Raw genomic sequence first — 21,090 nt, 5'->3', positions numbered from 1 at the left:
CCAGCCGACATCAGACAGCAGCTGTTTCTAGTTCCAGTGAAAAATATAATAAAAAACAAAATGTCTAATGTGGTATGCCAGAAAAAAAGTGTTGTTCCAAATTACCCAGAGGTATGATTATTGTTAGAAGGAAAACGTCCTTTTCCAATCAGCTTTCCGCAAAACATTCATACTCCATCACTTTCTATTTATGACCTGGTGCTAGTCACTTCTCTGGTTGAGTAGGGGAAAAAGCTGCAACAGAGGAAAGTGAAAGATATCTGCCTGTTATTTGTCTATATGGCACCTAGAAATCTTAGGGAGCGCAAGAAAATATAATGCTACCAGGCACATGCTCAACCTGACAGACTGCACTGTAGGCACAGAGAGTTAGAAAAAATGTTATGAATAATTTTAAGTGGATGAAAATCCAAGCTCCTAGTATTCACTTCAGAATTTCTTTTATTCCTTTTCTTTCTAGCTATACTTTCGAGTTTGCAATTTTTTTCTCCAGTGGCGGGCAATCTTGGAAAGGTTGCTCTGCTGACACCTCCTTTTCGTACTTGTGCGTCGCCCTTCCTCTTTGAGATTTGCTGTTTCTTTGTGGAAAAATAAAGTCAGGAATTAATTATTTTTAATGCTCAGCTGGTATGAAGCTACCAGAGCTGGTATGAAGCTATAAGAGAATGACTCTCATAATTTCTTTTTTTGTTGTTGCATAGAAATGGGTATTCATGGAGGTCAGTGGATTCCAGTTCCTTCACTTTGTTCACATCCCCTTTTACAAGGATCCAGGATCTCTTCCTCTGGATGACTTTAAATCAAACCAGCTGCAATGACTTACTAATTGGCTGGAGGATGCCATCTTTGCCATGATATTTATGAGCCTGATCTTTGGTACTGATGACATACCAAGCTCCCCTCAAACACACCTTAAATTGCACAAACTCCTTTTTTTCATTCAAGCACAAAATTAAATAAATTTAAAATTAAAGGAAAATATATACAGTTGCTTAATTTTCAAAGTAGGAAAAGCACAACAAGAAGAAAGATCTATGTGGCTAGGGCCAGATTTGCAGCCCCACCTTGGGTTTTAGCTACATCTAATGTAAAATGAGAATCAAGGGATTGACTAATAATGAGACTTGTGTGTGAGCCAGATGAGGGTGGAGTATACCATGTGCTAATCTTTAATGTACACACAGATGAAAATTGAGTTTGTGTTCTTTCTTGGTACTTTGTTTTGTATAAAGAAACCTTGAAAACTTTTGTTTAAATATACATTTGAAATATTTTTAATTACTTATGCCCCTATATTTGGATGTTTATGTGGAGGGATGGAACAGTGTAGGTCTCATGACTCAGTTTCTCCAGAGTAATGGTAATGGCTTATATTTTAATATAAGGATAATATAGTTTCTAGTGACTTAATTTTGCAATTTTTTGAGACTGCCTGAACAAAAAGTTACACTTTTCTACCTATGTTTTATCCCAGGAATGAAGAACCCTTTGCTCTGGGGAAATAACTTTAGGATTTTCCTGTGCATACTAGACATAAGAAACCTGCATCTGCCTTTTTATAATGAAAGAATGAAACATAACAGGAAATTCAAAGAATTCAAGAAAACCTCAGCCAGAAACTAATAAATATGGTGCATATTTGAACATGTAGAACATGCATTAAACGTTAATGATAATAATAATGCTTGAAAAACAACTTGAAAAGGTACAGAAAATCTCTTGTGAAAGACAGTTCTTCCAGCAAAGGAAACATTCCTTTGGTGGTCACATCAATCTGGTCCTTTGCAAACGCACGTAATACATCACGGTTGGATGTCTCCTCAGGAACGTCTCGGAAACAGGTTCAGAGGGGTGTTGTAGAGGTCAGGAGAGAGGTGTTAGGGCACTGCTGTGTGCAGAGAAATTTTGCATGACTCTTGCCAGATTTAGGGCACTTCTGCCTAAAACTGGCAGTTTTGTCACAGCAGGAACACCTCTAAATCCCTACTGTAAAAATAAGTGGAAATTTTTTTCCCCGCCCTTAGGCAAAGTGTTTCATTAGCAGTGTTTGAAGATAGAAAGGAATAGCTCACCAGTTCAACCAGCCCTGAGATCTGCAGAAGACAATATTCAAGGCTGCCCCAAAGGGTTTGCTGAATCACTTTCTCCCTTTTTAAAAAAATTTAAGCGGCTCTATAAACCAATGTTACCAGTGATTATGAACATTTTCATACTTTAACACTGAGTTTCAAGAGAAAAAAAGGTTTATTCTATTAGCTAAGCAGAAAGGGAAGGGAATCTGAGTACTACAGCTCTGAAATTCCCTGGCTGAGATTTCTATTACCTGTGGAATTGCCTTTTATTGCAATGTCCAGCCCAGGAAAATTCTGGAGCATCTTATATTATGCTTTTTACAGTTCTTTGAACAGTAGCAACTGGATCAAGCATCATAGTTGAAGACAGCTTCAAAACACTTTCTCTCCCTCACTCATGTTTTTGAAAATCCTCTACCATTGGCAAGAGCATGCCAATTATTTCCTCTCTGGGATGAGGCTCAGGGTAGGAGACTGTATGTGTACTAACAAAAAAGAATCCCAAAAATTCAAACCCAGTTACCATCTTGGTGAGGGCAGGTCTGTGGGCACCTGGCTGTAACTACATCAGTGATGAGAACTGTTCCTGGCTCTGGAGCCTTGTGCCCAGCATAGCTCTCAGTGGTTTCAGTGTGGAGAAAAATTACTCCAGTGTATTAACAACTGTAGGTAAGTAGGGAGTTATCACATCTTGTTATCACGGAATTAGCTTTACAGTGCTTGAAACTTTTAAGCAACCAAAAGTTACATCAATTCTACTGTTTTCCCCAAAGGCACATGTCCCTGGCTACTCTCACCTGCCTGCACCTCCAGCTTTAACCTTTCCTCTTTCCATACAGCTGCCTTAATGTGTTCATAACGACGATGGTGGTAGGGTAGGATGAGGGAGTTGAAAGCTGGTAAAGGGGGTTATGAACAATCAAGAGCACTATTAAGATACTAATGTGTGAGACCTAGGAGTTGCGACAAATTTCACACGGCTGGTCTCCCATTTGTCTCAGTAGTTTACTAGTACAGAGTAGCAACAATCACTCTGATTTTGGACTGTAGCATGGGGGTGGGGGTGGTGGTCTTTGAAACTGAATGAACCAAAATGCTGACATAATAGCTTCTCCCTCCCCTCCTCCCCCTCTCCATCCCCCTTGGGAATATTTCACTGGTGTGACATGGAAAAGAAGTCTATTTCCAAGTGATCTCAAAGTTGATCCTCACCCTAGACGTGTTGCAGTCACTGAGTTTCTGATCCTCACTGTCATACCCGTTCTCAGTTGAGGTCGCATATGATTGCAACTTTGCCTTTATCCATCGACACTCCATATTCTTTGAATTTGTTTAATCAGGTGTTATTTGTATTTCTGTAATCCATACAAAGTCCACTTAGGGTTAAAGCAGTGTGCATAAACCGCAATGGATGACTGCCCTTAAATCCAGTAGACAGCTTTTTATCAGTATGAATCAGTTGTGAAGGAAATCTCCAGATAATGTTAATAGTTGAATAATAGTTGAATAGAAAGCTAAAATCTAAATATCTGCCTGTGGGTACATAGCATGTATAGCACTTCATTGGCTACCTGGTCTGTATTTAAGTTTGATCCTGTGCTCAGGAAAGTTAATGGGAATCTTTCCCCTGTTTTTAATTCAACATTTGACTATCTATTTAGAGGGCATATTTGTATTTGAAAAATAGTTTAATGTCAGAATGATATCTCTCCTGCTCCTGCTAAGACTTATCATCTCTACTGTATGTTGCACTGTTTTACATATACATTTCCTCATAGACCACTGCATAGGACAAGAAGTGAGGAAATTTTTTTCCAGCAGAAGCTGTGAGGGTAAAGGTGAAGACTGTGTTTACTCACACTTGGAATTTGGCAAGATAATTGGAATAATGTCAGATACAACATAGATCAAAGTTCTATTTTATAAAATTCCAGTCTTAAGGATAGCACGTCCCAGGAGAGCAGGGTGTGCAGTAGGAGTTGTTTTAGCACCAGAAAGGATTACCAGCAATATTGTCTATGGCATCTGGTTTCCTCTGGAGTCATTCAATCCAAATGCTATCCATTCCTTATGTTATGTTTGAGAGCCACAGAATTTAATGGAAGCTGAGCAATTAGGTCTTAAGCATAAGATCACGGTATATCAAATTTCATTGTATCACTTTCTGCTGGCCTTGAACTGAGTCTAATAACTTCTGTTTGGTGAAAGCAGCTTTTAGAAAGATGGAAAGTTTGAAGCTGGAAGCATGAAGAGTTGAGAATTCCTTGGTGCTTTATTCCAGTTGCTAAAACCAGAGCAACTACAGCTTCTTTCTCAGTTGCACTTGGCTGACCTCAGTCATCAGACCTTGTTTTTCTGTCATTGCTTTCTCTCCTATGTTATATTCTTGTACTTCATATTTTCTCCTCATACAGACTTTATATCTACTACAAACAAGGCACCTGTCAAGTTCCTTTTTGCAAGACACATTTATTAAATGTTTCTCATATCTCATAATAAATCACTTTTTCTATCCCTTAACCTATTTTTGTGACTTTGCCTGAACTGCCTCTTCTCAGTACTGACCACAGTATTGATTCAATTCCTGTCCTTTAGCTCTTTTTGGACTGTACGGCCACCAAGTCTTCTGCAAACTCAGGGTGCTAGCTTTCTGCACCTATGAGCTGCATTTTAAGATGGATTGTATTAGGAAGAAAACACTTTTTTCAAAACTGCTCACCTGGGTTCCTAGCCCTATACTTGAGAAAAATGCCAGTAGAAACCCAGATCTTTGCACACACTTTTGATGTATTCAGCCTTGTGCATGAAAGTTGGTACTAACTGTTTAAGGGGCCTTGTTGCTAATGTTCATCTTGCCTCAAGGCAGGGTAATAGACCACCTGAGGTCCTTCTCAGATGTGTTTTATAAGCTTCTTCCTTTTTTTGTGTCTAAGATTGTTGTCACGCTAGCTGACAATTTTCTTGCCCCTCTGCAAATACTGGCACGGCGTTAGCACTCTTGCAGTCTGCTGGATTTTCCGAGGAATATGAGATTGGCCATGTGCAGTGAGTGGAGTGGAAGGAAGGGAGAAGGAAGGATATAAATTTTCAAAAGGAGACTTTTCTGACTAAATAAAATACAAGCAAAATTATTCTTGAGTCAGAACAATTACTGCAGTGGAATTATCTGTCCTTTCATTGTTTATCTAGATTTCAGCAGTTTCCTGACTAGAACCAGTTAAAATTAACATTTGGATCAATGTATCTTCTGGAGGTATTTGAATTAGATTCTTTTTTTAAACATATCTTTATTAAAATGGTAGAAACTGATAAAATCTGCTGCTCTCAGTTACTTATTCAGATTTTCTGACAATACAGAGGGCTTCTTATGAGACAATTGCAGAGGCTGAGCGCCTTGCACTAGAAACTAAAAACTGGGACTAACTACTCTTTACTTTGGCATGATTTCTCTTTTTTTTTTTTGCTGATGCCAGGCAGTACAGCCATGTTCTAATCCTTTGCCATGACTTAGGTAGATGAAGCCTTATAATTGAAACTGGGCAGCTTTGCATGTGCCGTAGCCCAAACAGGAATGACAGGCTGATGCAGGGACTGCTGGCTGCCACTCTACCTACACTTTGCAACCTAAATACCCACTTCGGCAATCAACTATACTGGTGTAAAGAGGGAGTAACTTCATTTCAGCAAACAGAAATTCTCCTGACTTACATCAGTGCAATTGAGAACATAATTCAGCTCATCATTGATTTGCCTTTAAGTGTTGCCTCTTACAGATTTTTACATGTGACAAATGTTCCGAATTATTCTTCTATAAATGAAGACTGCATTTATACTGCCAGCAAGCTATTTTCTTTCTGCCACTTCGAGTTTGCCAAAGGAACAGTGGGAGAGAGACATTCTCATGACAGCAAATATTTTTGAAATTTAATATCTCCATAATGGTGTAGTCTACAGGAAAGAAAAAATAAAATTACCATAACCATACTTTAAGTATTGTGTCAGCAGTCTCCATCAGTGCCTAACAGATTAGGCATATGCCATTCTGGTATCACAGGATTGTTCTTAATTTTAAAAAGATTACTGGCTCAAATTTTCTGATTTAACAGCAACACTTTATTTTTTTATATCCAGCTTTTCTTCTGTTTTGCTTTTAGTCTCAAAAAATTTTTAGGAAAATTTGCCTTCTGAGAAATTGCAGGTGGATGCATAATATATACTTGACAAATCTGCATGTGTTGACACGATATGTAATTATGTGTACTGTGTGTAAGTGAGGGAAATAAAAGCTGTATAGAGGTTGCGAAGCTAGCACAGCATGTACAATTAGCAGAAACTCATTTTGCTGGGACACAGATGGAGAAATATGCAGTCACTTGCTCATATGTACATTAGCAATTCCACATGTTTGCAAAGCAGATGTTTATAGACACGAAAGTGCACACTTCTGTCTATACCTGGCTGTGCATTAATACATCTAGATCAAGTCTGCACACAATTATTTTTGCATGTGGTGCAATTTAGTTTTTTTCAAGTCTCATTCTTATAAGAATAAAAAGAAAACATTAAATCAAGGAAGTTTTTTATCCTGGTCTCTTATTTTGTTAGTCACCATAAAATGAAATTCTTTTAGATGTTATGGAAGTCTGATGTTTAAAAATGCCAAGTAGTCCCTGATACACGTCCTTTTAACGTAAAGCAGTTGTATGATTAGAAATATATAGCCTGCTTTTCTTAGTAACTTTTACTTTAACACTCTAAGGGACCCCAACGACTGTACCTCCATATAACTTTCTTTATAAAAGGAATGTGTCTGTGTGAATGTAAGGCAAAAAAAAATAAGTGCTAGCTAAAAATAAATTGGACTTGCAATGCAGTCCAACATTGAAAGCTGTGGATGCATTTCATGAAGCCAGTGAAAGGAGAGTCCCTCAGAAGCTGAAGGCTTTCTGGAAGTAGCCAGAGATCGCTTCTGTTAGGCATTAAGTGGAAAGTGCCTCAGTTTCCTGCCAAACTTCCTTGCTTTTCTGCCTGAAGTGTTGGGCCATGAGGCTGCTGCTACCTTTGTTCTCATCTTACACTGCTTCAAGAAGTATCCATTTTGTGCAGCATGATAAAGTTCCTTTTCATGTTTTCTGCTTTTGTAGCTGAGCAGACCCCAAAATTCTGTGGATTCACTATCCTCCCCCGCATCAGTATGACTCTCGGGACTGTGTTTTTATAAGCTCTATGATTTTATTTTAATTTTTCCATGCTTTTTGACATTTTCCTACAGAAAGGCAGTACAGGGTGCATTTTGTGCCCCCAAATGTCTGTTGAAATAGCAGTTCATATGAGTGACTAAGAAGATATGCCACCTCTGGAAAAAATAAATCAGCAGCCTTAGCTTACAGCTGGAGAGAAAAATGTTTGGAGGGAAACTGCCTTTCTGAGAAGAAATTAAAGACAGTATTGAGGCAGCCAAATTGGAATAGTACGGAGCCCCTGATCCTAGTAACAACAAGTCCTGCATACTGAGAACTTTTGGTACTTGAACCAGGTCCTCTATTGAACTTTGGATTCAAGCAGAATTCTTCTTGCTGGCCCATCACTTCCAAGGGACTCTTTAATTCCCTGTGATAACAGCTCTTACCTGCTCCTGCACTAGCCTCTCATTCATTATCTGCTTTGCTAGGCTCTTCTGTTTTAAATAAGTTTAGGTAGCAAGACCTGGGAACACTCATCCTTCATAACAAGGCTGAGTAACTGACTGTTCAAAGGACACTAGCTTTTGGGGTTACTGCAGGGCGTGTGACCCAGTGTGCTCTCTGTGCTCACATTAGGACAGCTCAGGACCCTGCATTGTGCACAGATCTTCTGGCCTTGCTCCCTCCCATATTTTCCTTGCTCTCTCTAATATTTTCTGCAAGGAATGACACTTGAAATGAGTTTTGAACTGAGTTTTTCTCGGAAGATTTACTTTTTTTTTAGTATTTATATGCAAGGCCAGCAGGACTGTTTAGAGGTGTCTTGGTTTGGGATGGGTTAAGTATTTATGTTATGTGCCATATTCTGGTGTTAGTTACATTGATATCAATCCAAAATGACATAATCACTCTGCATATCAGAATGGTTCACTAAAGCTGAGGGAGATTCTGTTCCACAAAGAAAAAAACACTATGGGGGAAGAGCATATTTAAAAGACTAAGGCTTTGTTGCTGTTGTTAGTGGCAGTACTAGTAAAAACACTTCATGGCAAAAATAAGAAAGCTAACGCAAATCATTTTAGAATGTCATAGAATAGCATACTCTCCCAAATGCCTTTTTTGACCTTTAGCGCTGACTTTTTCCTTGCTTGCCAGTTAGCATTCATGAATGTGAAGCAGAGATCCTGCAGAATGCAGGGTTCATCCCCAGCAGCAATACTATTTTCTGCTAATACATCTAGAAAGGCTGGAACAAAGACCCAAAAATGAGTCAGGGCAGGATGTAGTTGGAGTGCTGCTCAGGACAGGCAGCAGCAGTATTTTCCCCACCAAGTGATACAGACACATGCATCATAAACTGAAGCCATTGGCTTTGAAGGCTTATAGCATAGCCCTCTTTGGCCCTCAGGTAAACCCTTCTCTAGTCATTCAGTCTTTTTCAGTCTAAGATGCTCAAAACTGTGGTGAAACATTTGTTTCTTATATACTGTACTGCATTATAGTCATATGTTAACTAGTCTTTTATTAATATTGTGTTAAAATTAATTACACTAATTGTGCATGGTCCCGGATATGCGTATGAATAGTCCTAGAGGATCTTTTATACCACACGCTTCTGCCATAGTTCCCATACACGCTCATAATTTCATGTCTACAAATAGCACATTCACTAAAGCAAAGGCATCATCTTTTCATTTGATGAGGAAAACATTCAACACTTTCAGCTTCTATAAAGAAAAAGAGCTTCCAACAAACTTCTAGTTAATTTTTAGTCAATTGCCTTACTAGCTGTATGACATTTCATTCATTTCTGTGCCCAATTCAAGGAGTTGATGTTGGCCTATAACACCTACTCCTTGCTGAATGTGCACCTCTTTCTTCCTGTGTTATGTTTGAGTCTTCTCAAGGAAAATCAGAGGGCCCTGAGCAGTCTCAAACAAAGATCCTCAGCTGTGGAATTTTTTTACCCATTGTTTTGACAGACCATGAATCAGGGAACCTTAAAGGAAAGGTCTGTCATTTGTTGTAGTCTTCTCTGAACAGGAGAGTGGGTGGAACAACATTTTTAGAAAACCACAGTCTATATAATTCATTAAGTTTTGAAGTGTACATTTGTTCAAGGTCCACACATCAAACACATTTTATTAATAAAGAAATGTCTTCTCAAGTAAAAACCTTCTTGAAGGAGGTTCACTTGAGGTTCACAGTACACTTGAAGGAGGTTCACAGTACACTGTGTGGCTTTTTCTTCTGCCTTGACTTCCGTGTGTTTCTAGGACTCTGTATCTCTAGCTCACCTATGAATGCCACAAAATTCATATTCTATTTGAGATAAATTTATTGAGGTTAGAAAAGTTGCTAGCATGGTTTACTTACTTCACATAAATTCAAACACACCAAAATGCAATATGAAGACTGTTTCTTAACTTCATGTGGGGATCCAGGAAGGATCCAGGCTCCTCTGTTACTGCTTTCAATCACTTTGTTGGTTTTCTCCACTGTTTATGCAAATGAAGCAACAGATTCTACTTCAGTGTAGTAACACTGTAAAGGAAAAATGATTAATTGCCCTGCCAGAGGTAATATATGTCCAAGACCCAGAGGATATATTTAACTTGTGAGATTTATTGATCACAGCTCTGTTTGTTAGAAATTCATGAGCACTTTTAAATTCAACCTATTGGAAAAACTTTGATTCTCCAGGGTTTTTTTTGCCCACACAACTTAGCTAAGTATCATTAAAAGCCTCTTTTTAAAAAAGAAGAAGAAAAAGGGGAATAAGAAAAAGGAGAATAAGAAAAAGGAGAACATCAGGAAAGACTTTTTCACTGTGAGGGTGACTGAGCACTGGCAGGGGTTGCCCAGAGAGGTTGTGGAGTCCTCATCCTTGGAGATATTCAATTTTGTCTGGACATGGTCCTGGGCAACTGGGTACCCCTGCTTGAGCAGGGAGTGTTTGACAAGATGACCTCCAGAGGTCCCTTCCAACCTTCTTTTTATGACTGTATTTGAATCTGCACAGATCTTACCTACTTTCTTTTGAAGAGCTTCTAAATTGCAAGCTAAATTAATTAACTTATGCAGCAATTTCACTGTCATTCCACCAGAGTAAAAGCACATCTTGTGAGACAATTAGGTCAACTAGCTGTACCTACCAGCAGTTTGAATCAATTGTTAAAAAAATGCTAGTGGATGCCACACAGAGGTTTACATTTGTGTTTTGTTTTGGTATTTAAGCACTAACATATCCCAGGCAGCCCAGAAAACACCATATGGAATGCATGGGGAGGAGGGAGTATCCAGTCTTCTGAGATGAATCTTCATGAAATTACATTTCTTGGAAGAATACCAGGGAATGCTGCAAATAAAGCACAGCATATGTATAAAGATACTGTTGTCTAGACCACTAAGGATTAGGTGTTCCTTCTTATTTTTTCAAAGCAATGCTGTCTTCTCTGCAAGATGAAACTCAGTCCCCAATATATAGTTAGTGGCTGTAAAGAAAACAACTTCCCATGGCATTTATTAGTTGAGCTCTGTTTATAAAAACAAAAGCAGCCAGATCTTAATATTATGAGAGCTCATGCTAATTTCTGTGTGTATGACTTCTCCTAGGCTTCATGTGCATATAACCTGACACCACTGATTTGCAGCACGTGTACATTCTTCATTCTGTTAGCTTGCTAAAGGAATGTTTTTCATAATGTTCAGTAATTAACTGAAACCCACAGCAAAATAAAAATAATTCTAGAGGAAGTTGTTTTTCTTTGGAGTGATGTAGGAAACTTGTGTAGAATTCACAGCTCTCTAGCTGATCCATACACAGATCCAGCCAATCTAGTCGGTGAGGCTCAGAGAGAGAATCCAGGTATCATTCTCAAAAGCATAGCCTGTATGTAATACAGACTGGGTGGGGTTTTTTCAGATCTCAGCTGCTTAAAAGCATTATTAGTTCTTGCCCTGCACCTAGCTTTGAGTCTTTTGACTCTGCCTGCCTCCCCCCCCGTTGTTTTTTTTTTTTTTGCCTGGAAGAGAGTAGGTCTTTATTTTCTTTTTCCTTGCACAAATCTAAGTACTGCCTCCTAAGAAGGTGACTAGAGTAAGATTGCCTTGAATGGACATGCCTCAGGTTAGTCACTATAGTTAGTTAATCACAAAAATCTGACATTTTCCTGATTTTCTATAGGTGGCACTACTCCAATTCACCATTGTTTATCAGCTGTACCACAAGAAGTTAAATAACTATTCACAAAAAATCTCCAAAACAAACCAAAACCCAGAAAAAATACCATGGAGTCTACAGCCATTTAATGAAGGCATCATCTGAAAACTGGCATCCCAAAGGCTTTGCAAATGAGAAATAACCAATTTCTAAGCAAGGCTAGCAATTCTACATAAAGAATTGTCAATAATTAACACAGCAAAGTAAACACACTTCCAGCATTCCTTCCCAGAGCCTCCACCTTGGTGTTTTTAGTAAAATTTGTCAATTCCTCTTTTTTCCTACTGTTAACACAGAAACGCAGACCTTTGAATTCTGTCACTGCTCTGTTAAAACAGGAGCTTGTTGAAGCAGTCATTACAGGAAACACCAAGTGGCTTTATAGCAGAAAATTAATAGTAAATTAAGTGAATTCTTTAATAAATGCCCAGAGTGGGGGTTGCAAGATATGCTCTGTTTTGTTGGTGAAGCTTCTAAAAGCATTCCAGATAAAAAATACTGTTGTCCAAAGACTTGGTCTGACAGATTCAGCTTGTGTGTGCAATGTGAGCAAAATGATTGTTAAGAGCTGGAACAAGCTATACTTAATGAGGCAAGACTGAGATCAAATTCAGAACTACTCACTATTTTCCCACTAGGCATATACATATAGCTGAGTGGACACCCAATGATATAAGATTCACCATTTTAAGCAACTGAATAGTGAAGAAAAGATGATTGTAGAACAGATTTTGCAGCTATAGAGAGCTGTAGTTGTAAAACAGATGATTCAGTCTGTAGAATTACACTAAAAATATATGAATGGGGAATTTTCTTTTGTGCACAGGTTATGATAGATGCTAATTATTTAGGAGTTGAGATCTAGATAAATTATCACATCATAAATCTACATAACATGTTGTTGTTATTAACTGTAAATTTTTGTGAAGTAAGTGGAAGCAAGCTGGTTGAAACTTTTAGTAGTTGAATGACACTTTCAGCTTACATGGATACTTAACAACCCAATCTCTATTGGGACTTGGAACTCGAAGGTGGAATTATTAATTTTCTTTTATAGTACTTGAAAGTTACTTACTCAATTAGCTTGTAGACTTAACATTTTAAAAATGGAAAATACTCAGCTCATTCTTAGAGAATGCAGAATAGCAAACTGGCCAGATGCTTGAAGACCCTGGCTTCTGTAATTTTCCTATGCCATATTTTTCCCTACCTCTTGCTAGACATATCACACCATTACACAATTTTTTTCACAGCATCCTTTCAAAGTGCATGTACATCTTTGGCAGTGGGTTCACACTGAACATGGTGGAAATAAAATTTCTGAAGAAGAGATTGCTGTGGATTTTTCAGTAGTTGTACACTGCCTTCGATTTATCCCCAACTAAGTAGGTGTTCCTAGTTGAGGATTTTTGTTGGGATTTTTTTCACCTGATACTTTCTTTTGAAAAACTGTGTGACTAGGCTCCTTCTAAAAATCAACAGGGAGGCACAGAGGGCAATTCAGCACGTGTGACAAGAGATCTCTCAATGATGTAGGATAAATCACTTCCTGAGATGCTAATCTCTCTCCTGACTACAGCGTAATGCTTGAGAACTACCTCTGACAAGTCACCACATTTTTGGGCAGATGCTACTGTTTAGACCAATCCCACACGTTAGGTACCAGGTCAGAACCTGCACCTTGGGTCAGGCACAGATGGGCTCTGACAGACCTGAACTTCCTTCTCAGGAATATGGTCTTGGGGTTATGACAGATATTGCCACGAAACATCAAATCAGCATTCTGTAGTAGTAGAAACAAAGAGAGAAGCACATCAGATGTTGTGAGTACTCAGGAGTGGAAAAGAGCACAAAGTAGAGAATGTCATCATGCCACTCTGTAAATTTACAGTTCATTTGCATCCTGAACACGATGTGAGGTTCTGGTGCTCCCATCAGAGTGGATATGTTAGAATGGGGAAGGCTGAGAAAGGGTAACAAGGTTGTACAGAGAAGCTGTGGAAACTCCACTGTTGGAAATGTCAGCTGAATCTAACATTGAAGGTGGCCCTGCTTTGAGCAGGAGGTTGGACCCTAAGACATCTAAAGGTCCCCTGCAACTTTAATTATTCTATAATGAAAGGTAAGGAATGGCATCCATATGAGGACCAACAAGGTAAATTTAGTCTCTTCAATTTATAAAAGAGACAATTTTAGGAGACACTATAAAAGTCTAAAAATCATGAATAGCTTATAGAGGACGGATGTAGGGTCAACTGTTTCACTGTCTTTTCCACTCTAACAGGGAGGGATCTCAGATGACGTGCGTGCTGCCATCTTTAAAATGAACAGGAGGAGACAGTTTTTCATGGAGCAGAAAACAGAACTCTCTAGAACTCTTTGCTAAATTATACGGTGAATGTTAAAAATTTACCTCAGCTTAGGGAGAGACAGAACACATATTTGAGAGGTATATCCACTGACAGTTACTAAACATTCATGATTACATTTGGCTGAAGAAGTCAATGATCTGACCCTCACTGGAGACCTGGAAAGTATTAGGGGGAACTGTCATATACACTTCTCTTGCTGATGGCCACTGTTGGAGACAGGATTGTGGGCTGAACTACCCTTGGTTTGAAGCAAAGCTGTTATTCTTATGTTATTTTAGACCAAGAGTAAGGAGCCTTTGATTTTTAGCCCTTCCTGGCAAAATGACATTTTTATAATGACTGGCACCAGCACTGAAATATTTGTTAGTCTTTGGATTAATTATCACTTGGCTAATTCAAAACATAAATCCATGGTAAACTTTTATACTTAGGGGTATATATACCCCCAAAAATCCATTGTATATAATACATATTTAAATCAAAAGTATATAATACATATTTAACTCAAAATAATTCTATCAGTTTTTATCCTTAGCTTTAGAATCTGTCATTCAGTATCACTCCTAATGACTACAAACTGTATAAATTTTTGCTAGATTCCTTCTAAAGTCATAGCAGTCTCAGAATAGTTTGTTCACATATAAATTCACAATTCAGTATAAGAAACAACTGAGGCTTTCTTAAGTTTTAAGTTATCTAGGGGCATTCCTCATACTTATCTACAGTTTCTGTTTGGCTGGACATAAAAGATACATGAATGCCTTTGAATATTCAATGCATGGATTAGAGGGGTTCCCTGAGGTGTCATTTTTGGCTTTTTTTTTTTTTTTAATGTGAGAAATGTGGCAGGTAGTATACAAAGCAGTGAGTCTGAGCATTGTAAAGCATATTATGTTGATTATTCTGGCATAAATTTGTCTCAGGCTTAGGCTAATTCAGGAGGTCAACATTTCTTCTTCATGGGGAACACTTGGGGCTAGGATGTGCCTTCAAGATTGTAGCTATCTGGCACTCTGAAGCAGCTTTGGGGAAAATAATCCATTTTCAGCCTGAGCACACCAGTATGAAGGCTGACAAATAAGCCAGTCTATTATGTTTTATCTCAATATCGTATTGAAGAGATACTACTGAAAGAGGAAAGCAAAAACGTGCAATGTTTTGCTTACACTGATTTAGAAAGTGAAGCAAAATACTGGAATTGATCTCAAAAGACTTTGGAGGAGTTTGGAGATTCAGGTTTATAATTAGGCTTAACACATATTCTGAAATGTCCTGTAGCACAAAACAAAGTATAGCATTTTATGTTCATGATTCAAACATTGGCAATCTACTTATTAGGTTCAAAAACACCTGTACGGAAATGCAGGTGAGATCAGGCACAAAAGAATTCTCCTGCAGGCCACGTCTGGAGAAGCTGATTCCGTGAAACAAAATGATAAGAACATTGAAGAACACATGACATTTTCACCAGCGTTACAGAAAACACCTTTTTGGAACATTGTGGGACTTCTGGACATGATTAGTAGATATCTATCAGAACATTTTCTTCAAATTACTTCTTTTCAGATAACAACGAACAGGAGATTAATGGGTTTGGAATGCTCAGACTATAAAACAAAATTATGTAATATTTTATTTTGATTAATATTGCCATAAAATATCCTCTTGCCGTTTATTGTTTTAGTAGAAAAGTATTTCCAGGACAATATATTTTCTAACTTCCATTAAACATATACCTGTGAGTTTTCAGAAAACAGAAATAGAACCATTTACCTGGAATGCTTCGTATAAAAGCGATACCTTTCTTGCTGTCTCCCAAACATCAGATTTTAATCTACTAAACTCTATCTAGTTCTTATACTAGAAGAATGGACGGAATGACAGAATAAAACTCTTACAAGACCAGTCATGCACTCTAACCTCTCCCTCTGCCTCTTCCATAGCCTGTGGACAGCACCATGACACTGCTGGTTACTGGGGTATGCAGCCAGCACATTGTCTTTATTCAGACCGTTTATTGGTTCCTTGTAGCCGGATTACATCTAAACCTTGCAGTTTATTTCTGCTTATCTTTTCTAAGATATGGCTCTTTTATAAGCTCCCCTCCTCTCAAATTAAAACTTCATTTCCCACCTAAATTAATACAATATCCTATTTTTCCAACCTAGACAAATGGAATTTTTCCTTATTAATACTGCTCCAGGACAACTCTTGCAAATTCCGATTTTCTTAGATGACTGAAGTTATATCTCTCTTTGCATCCCTTTACTGGCTTCTGTTTTCATAGTCCATCAAATGTAGCCTACATATATCTTCCCTTTTCAGGCCCTTCATGGCCAATCTTCACTCCCTTTGTAATTTTTTCTTCATTGCCAGAAAGTCCTGTTCCTGCTTCTAATGAGCCCTGGCCTCATCACCTGTTAGGTTTATTTCAAACAAGATGTTAATTCTTCCTTTCTTTCATGCTAGTGCTTTTCCTTGGGAGGACCTCCCTAAAAGCCAAATCGTTGCTTTCCTTTAAGTGTCTCCTTGGGATTCTCCTTTGTGAAAATACCTGAAGAAAACTTGACACCTCCTCAGCCAACAGAGTGATTAATCATCCTGTTCTTCTCTCAAGCTCTCCTATATCTGTCTTATCTTTCATTGTAATAGTAAATATCACATATCTTTCTTTGGCATAGGATGTGTCTTGTTCTGTTTCTTGTTAACTGGTTATGATCAAGACTCTTTATCATTTCAAAAATAGACATAAGCAAGGAAATTATAAAACAAAATGAATGAAATACTGAAACACACACATTCTCTTTTCCACATAGGAATTTATCAGTATTTCTCCAAGCTTTGGTTTGGTTTCGAATGGGACCTAAGAAATTTCAATGCTGAGAATGTACCCAGAAATATCAGCTTTGCAAACTTGAAATGGAAGATTTGTGAGACTATGATTTAAATGATCTGCATTTGCAAGTAAAGACTTTGACAGATCTTATAGGATGGAACCAGGAGAAATACAAAGAACTAATAATCAAAACAGAATAATAGCTCTATACAGATATGAGTAAGCCTTCATTTTAACCATACGGTTTTCTTTTCCCATCACTTATCACTAAAAGAGCCAGATAAGTCACCATTATTTTTATTTAGTGCTGGCACTTCAGTCATGCCTCATAACCATTCCCCCAAAGAGCAGTTTTATGTGTAGGCAGATCAAATACTAAGCCAATGCACCCGAGTGCTGCAACATTCAACTTCATAAGCATAATATAGTCCCGAGTTCCACCATGATGTAATCAACAGCATCATTAGAGAGCCAAAGAAAATAGATGATATATCAGCTGATACTCCTAGGCCAAAATATATTCAGGAAAAATTCTTCAAAGCCAGACCAGTAATGCAAAATGCATTCATTATTTGTAACATGTCAACCAACTATTTGTTCTGCGTCACTGCACACGTTAAATGTAGATCCTCACACTATCAGCTTCCTCCCAGTTTTCACTGGCAATCATGTGATGGTATTTTATGATTACATTAATTTTACTTATTTGTGTTCTTCCTCTTTGAAAATGATCGTCTGGGCTAAGTGCAGTGGAAAAAAGAAAGAATCTTAGACACGCCAGTAACAATCTGTCTTTACAACAATCAAGCTAAAGGTAGAATTTTTTCTGTCCTCCCTGCCTTTCCTTTCAAAACTCACAAACACATTCCACCCCAGGCCTCCCCATCCCAGCTGGGTATTCTGGCCATGCTAGGCTTTGGGGTAGGGTTCCGTTCTGAATGCTCTCCTTCTGGTCCCATAACTCTTGTGCTCACAGGTTTCAACATCAGCTCTTAGGAGTGTCCTCTCAAACATCAAAAGGACTGTGTGCCCAGCTAGTTACAGCACTCCCCTTCGCAGTGGGAGATGTTAACCTGAATCCCTGGGGAGGGAACTTAGGCTGGGCCTCCCCATATCTTGGGAAGTATCCTAACCATAAGAATATTCGTCCTCTCCTCTTCCAGCCATGTTTTATAGTCAAAATGTCCATGGCTACACCCCGATCTCCCATGTGTTTCTCTGGATTGGGTTCTGTCATTGTGCACTGGATGAGGAAGCTCCGGGGACTTGGGTGGTAGGACACGTTGCCAGTATGCCGTAGTCCCTACAATGGGCAAGCTGCCTCGATGCTCAGCCCAGGCAAGGAGGGCAGCCCTTCTGCACAGGGAAAGCAGCACCACTTGAGGTACTTAAGGAAGGTCTGTGAAAAAAAATGTAGACATCTGTGGCCCTTAGGCACCTCAGGAAGCTTTGTTTCTTTGTCTTGGAGTTAAGAACATCAATGATAATTTGTGTGCTTACATGCTTTTTTTCAGATCTTATCCTTGAACACGTTATAAAGGCCCGAGATTTGTTTAATCATCTTTTATTTTCTAGTTTCATAATATTTCCAAACAATTTTCTGTTCCTCTGTTCTGAGAAGCTCATCCCAAAAATATTTATCTTGGCTGACAGCAAAATTAAGCAGTGTAGCTGACATCTGTCATGGATTAGTGGATTGAAAAATTACAAGAAAGAAATCTGTGTGACTGGTACCATTTGAAATGTCTTTTCACTTCTTTGTGACACTAGCTGGCTTGTGCGTCTAGCTTTCCAAGTATGTAGCTACTACCAAGAGCCTTCATATGTCTGTGATGTTTTCCAAAATGATAACCACCACAAGTCAAATATGCAAATCAAATCTATCAACCAGTTATTGTGGAGTGAAATTTCTTTCCCTTCTCACCAAAAAATATTTGTGAATGATGCATTCATTATCTCATCACATGGCAAACCTTGAAGAGATCAGAATAACTTGTGCTGGGCATTAATAAAAACACAAAACAAAAGCATCCACTCCACAGTATGTGTTAAATGCAGGAACATGAGTAGTTTTATTGACCTCAGGGAGGGTATGTAGGTTCTTAAAGAAATGCAAACTTGCACTAAGGTCCAAATAAAACAAAATGTATGAACAATGTTCAAGAACCCTTGTTTGCTCCTTATCCTGTGCTGTTCCTGAGAGAAAAATTGCATTTCAGATTACTACTTTACAGCTCTTTATTCTTCGTTGGCTTCTCTTCATTTCTGTTTCATAGTTTCTGGGGGAAAAAAAATGTTAAAAGAACTTCTTTCCTACTGTCTTTTATAGAAACCCCATGGATTACTACTGGAAAATTGGTTCACTACTCTTATAGATCTATAAAATCTTTAAGTAATCTTTCCCAGAGTGGTAAAACACATATTTTTCAATAAAGTAAGAAAATATAATTTGGGACACACATAGGGATCAGAGCTGTTGAGTAAGAAGCTACTGCACTGATTTAACTATCATTTAAGATCCTTGAAGAAAGGAAAAGCTGAAGATGAGGTAGAATATTCAACTATGATTCAACTATGATTTAACAGGAGACGACAGCACAGAGTATAGAACATATCAAAGGAACATACTCAGATAGGACAGAGGAAGTCGAGAGAAAAAAAGTTTCAAGGGGAAAAAAATCAGAACAGCATTGAAAACTTGAGGTCACCTTTGACTGAAATTGTTTTGAAATCAACAAAGACCTCTCCTGACTTGTGTTCTTTGAGTTTGGTTCATAGTGGAAGTCATGGTAGAGAGAGCAAAAAAAGCGGTGTGACCAGAAGTGCTTAAATTACTTTGGGAAGTATTTCACTTTAGTTTTGATAAAGAAAAGGTTTTTGTGTGCTAGGTATATTGGAAAATTATATGGATACTGTTTTTACAGACATACTAGCATGACCCTAATATGGTGCCAAATACAATTGATAGACATTCTGGATGGGATTAGTTGAATATAACTTTAGCCATTTAAAAATTAAACATCTGGCCCAAAGTACTTGTACAGGCTCTCCATACTGTCAGTGCAACAGACAAATATCTCCAGAGGATGATTCAACCTGTCCTGAGTTTGATGTCTAAGATAAGCGATATCAGTTATCCTTTGGAGGTGTCACTATCTCTTGCGTATAGGCAGAGTCCAAGAATTCACTTTTAGACAGTTAAGTCAGGAGATAAAGTCTATTCTCTCGGTCTACATTAACAGTCCTTATAACACTCATCTTTCCTTAAGTGAAAGATTCGTGTGGTTGTCAGCATGTGCTAAAGATTTGTTACAATGACAGAGAAAATACAATGGTTTTAACTTTTCTTTTGTGGATAGTTCAGTAACAGCAATAAAAAGCAATGTTGGGAAATTACTCAGCAAGCCCAAACTTCATTAGAAAGAGTTTGCACAATAACTTCAGACAAGTTGAACAAGTAGGCTAAGAATTCAGTTCTATAATTTTCTTATTCATATACATTCTCTGCAAGAGTCTTGTTCTAAGGAAACCATTAGCCCTGTTTTCCGGAACTCTAAAATACAGCTCTCTGTTAGATGCTGCATGACACATTACACCTGTCATGCTGGCATGCTCTGTGAGAAAGGACATAAGGTTCCCTTGCTTGTTTCTCTCTGCTTTCTGCTATTTCATTTTATTTTTGAATAGTTTTTATTATTTATTTTTCCACTTGAAAAGAACAATACCACAACATTGTTTATGAAGTTGAACGTATAAACTGTGGTAAGAGCATTGACGTCAGCCTTATTGTTCCATTTATCACTTATAATTGCTCCCTTAATGCTAGTTGTTCACTCTGTGGAATTCTGATAGTTTGAGCAATGAAAATAGATGAAAGTGTCTCACTTTTATCCCTCATAGATCTGTCACCATTTCATTACTTGATATCATCCCAAGAACAAGTCTGTGTGGTATCCTCTCAGCTCCTACTGTGCCAGTGCTATTGTACTGGTAGATGGGTTGAGGTCCTGGGCATTTGTTACACTTACAGAAGCTTTAATATTCTTTTGCCACCATTGCATATTTTAGGGAGCCTCTAGGTATGTGTGATGTGTGGTTTAGCAAACTAACAGAGTTGAGCCCTTAAGGTTCTTACGCTTTTTAAACAAAGAAACACCTATTATTTTAATTCTGATGATAGTGAGCCAGGCACCGAGGTACCCCGACACTCTTCCACACTTCCTCAGGGATGTCTGAGATATCTAGGGAGTTTTAGAGTCAGCTTCTGTAGTCTGCCGCCTACAAGGTTGGGTAGCAGCTGCAGCAGAGGTTTTCAGGATCACAGTTTTGGATTTATGTCCCATTTTAGGCCCACAAAGTCCCTAAACAACAGTGGAACTCAGAATAAGTGTAGATATGGCTGGTA

The sequence above is a fragment of the Mycteria americana genome, chromosome 3, assembly GCF_035582795.1.
Source record: "Mycteria americana isolate JAX WOST 10 ecotype Jacksonville Zoo and Gardens chromosome 3, USCA_MyAme_1.0, whole genome shotgun sequence".
NCBI classification, from domain to species: domain Eukaryota; kingdom Metazoa; phylum Chordata; class Aves; order Ciconiiformes; family Ciconiidae; genus Mycteria; species Mycteria americana.
The sequence above is the reverse complement of the archived record's forward strand: the minus strand, read 5'-3'. Positions refer to the sequence as shown.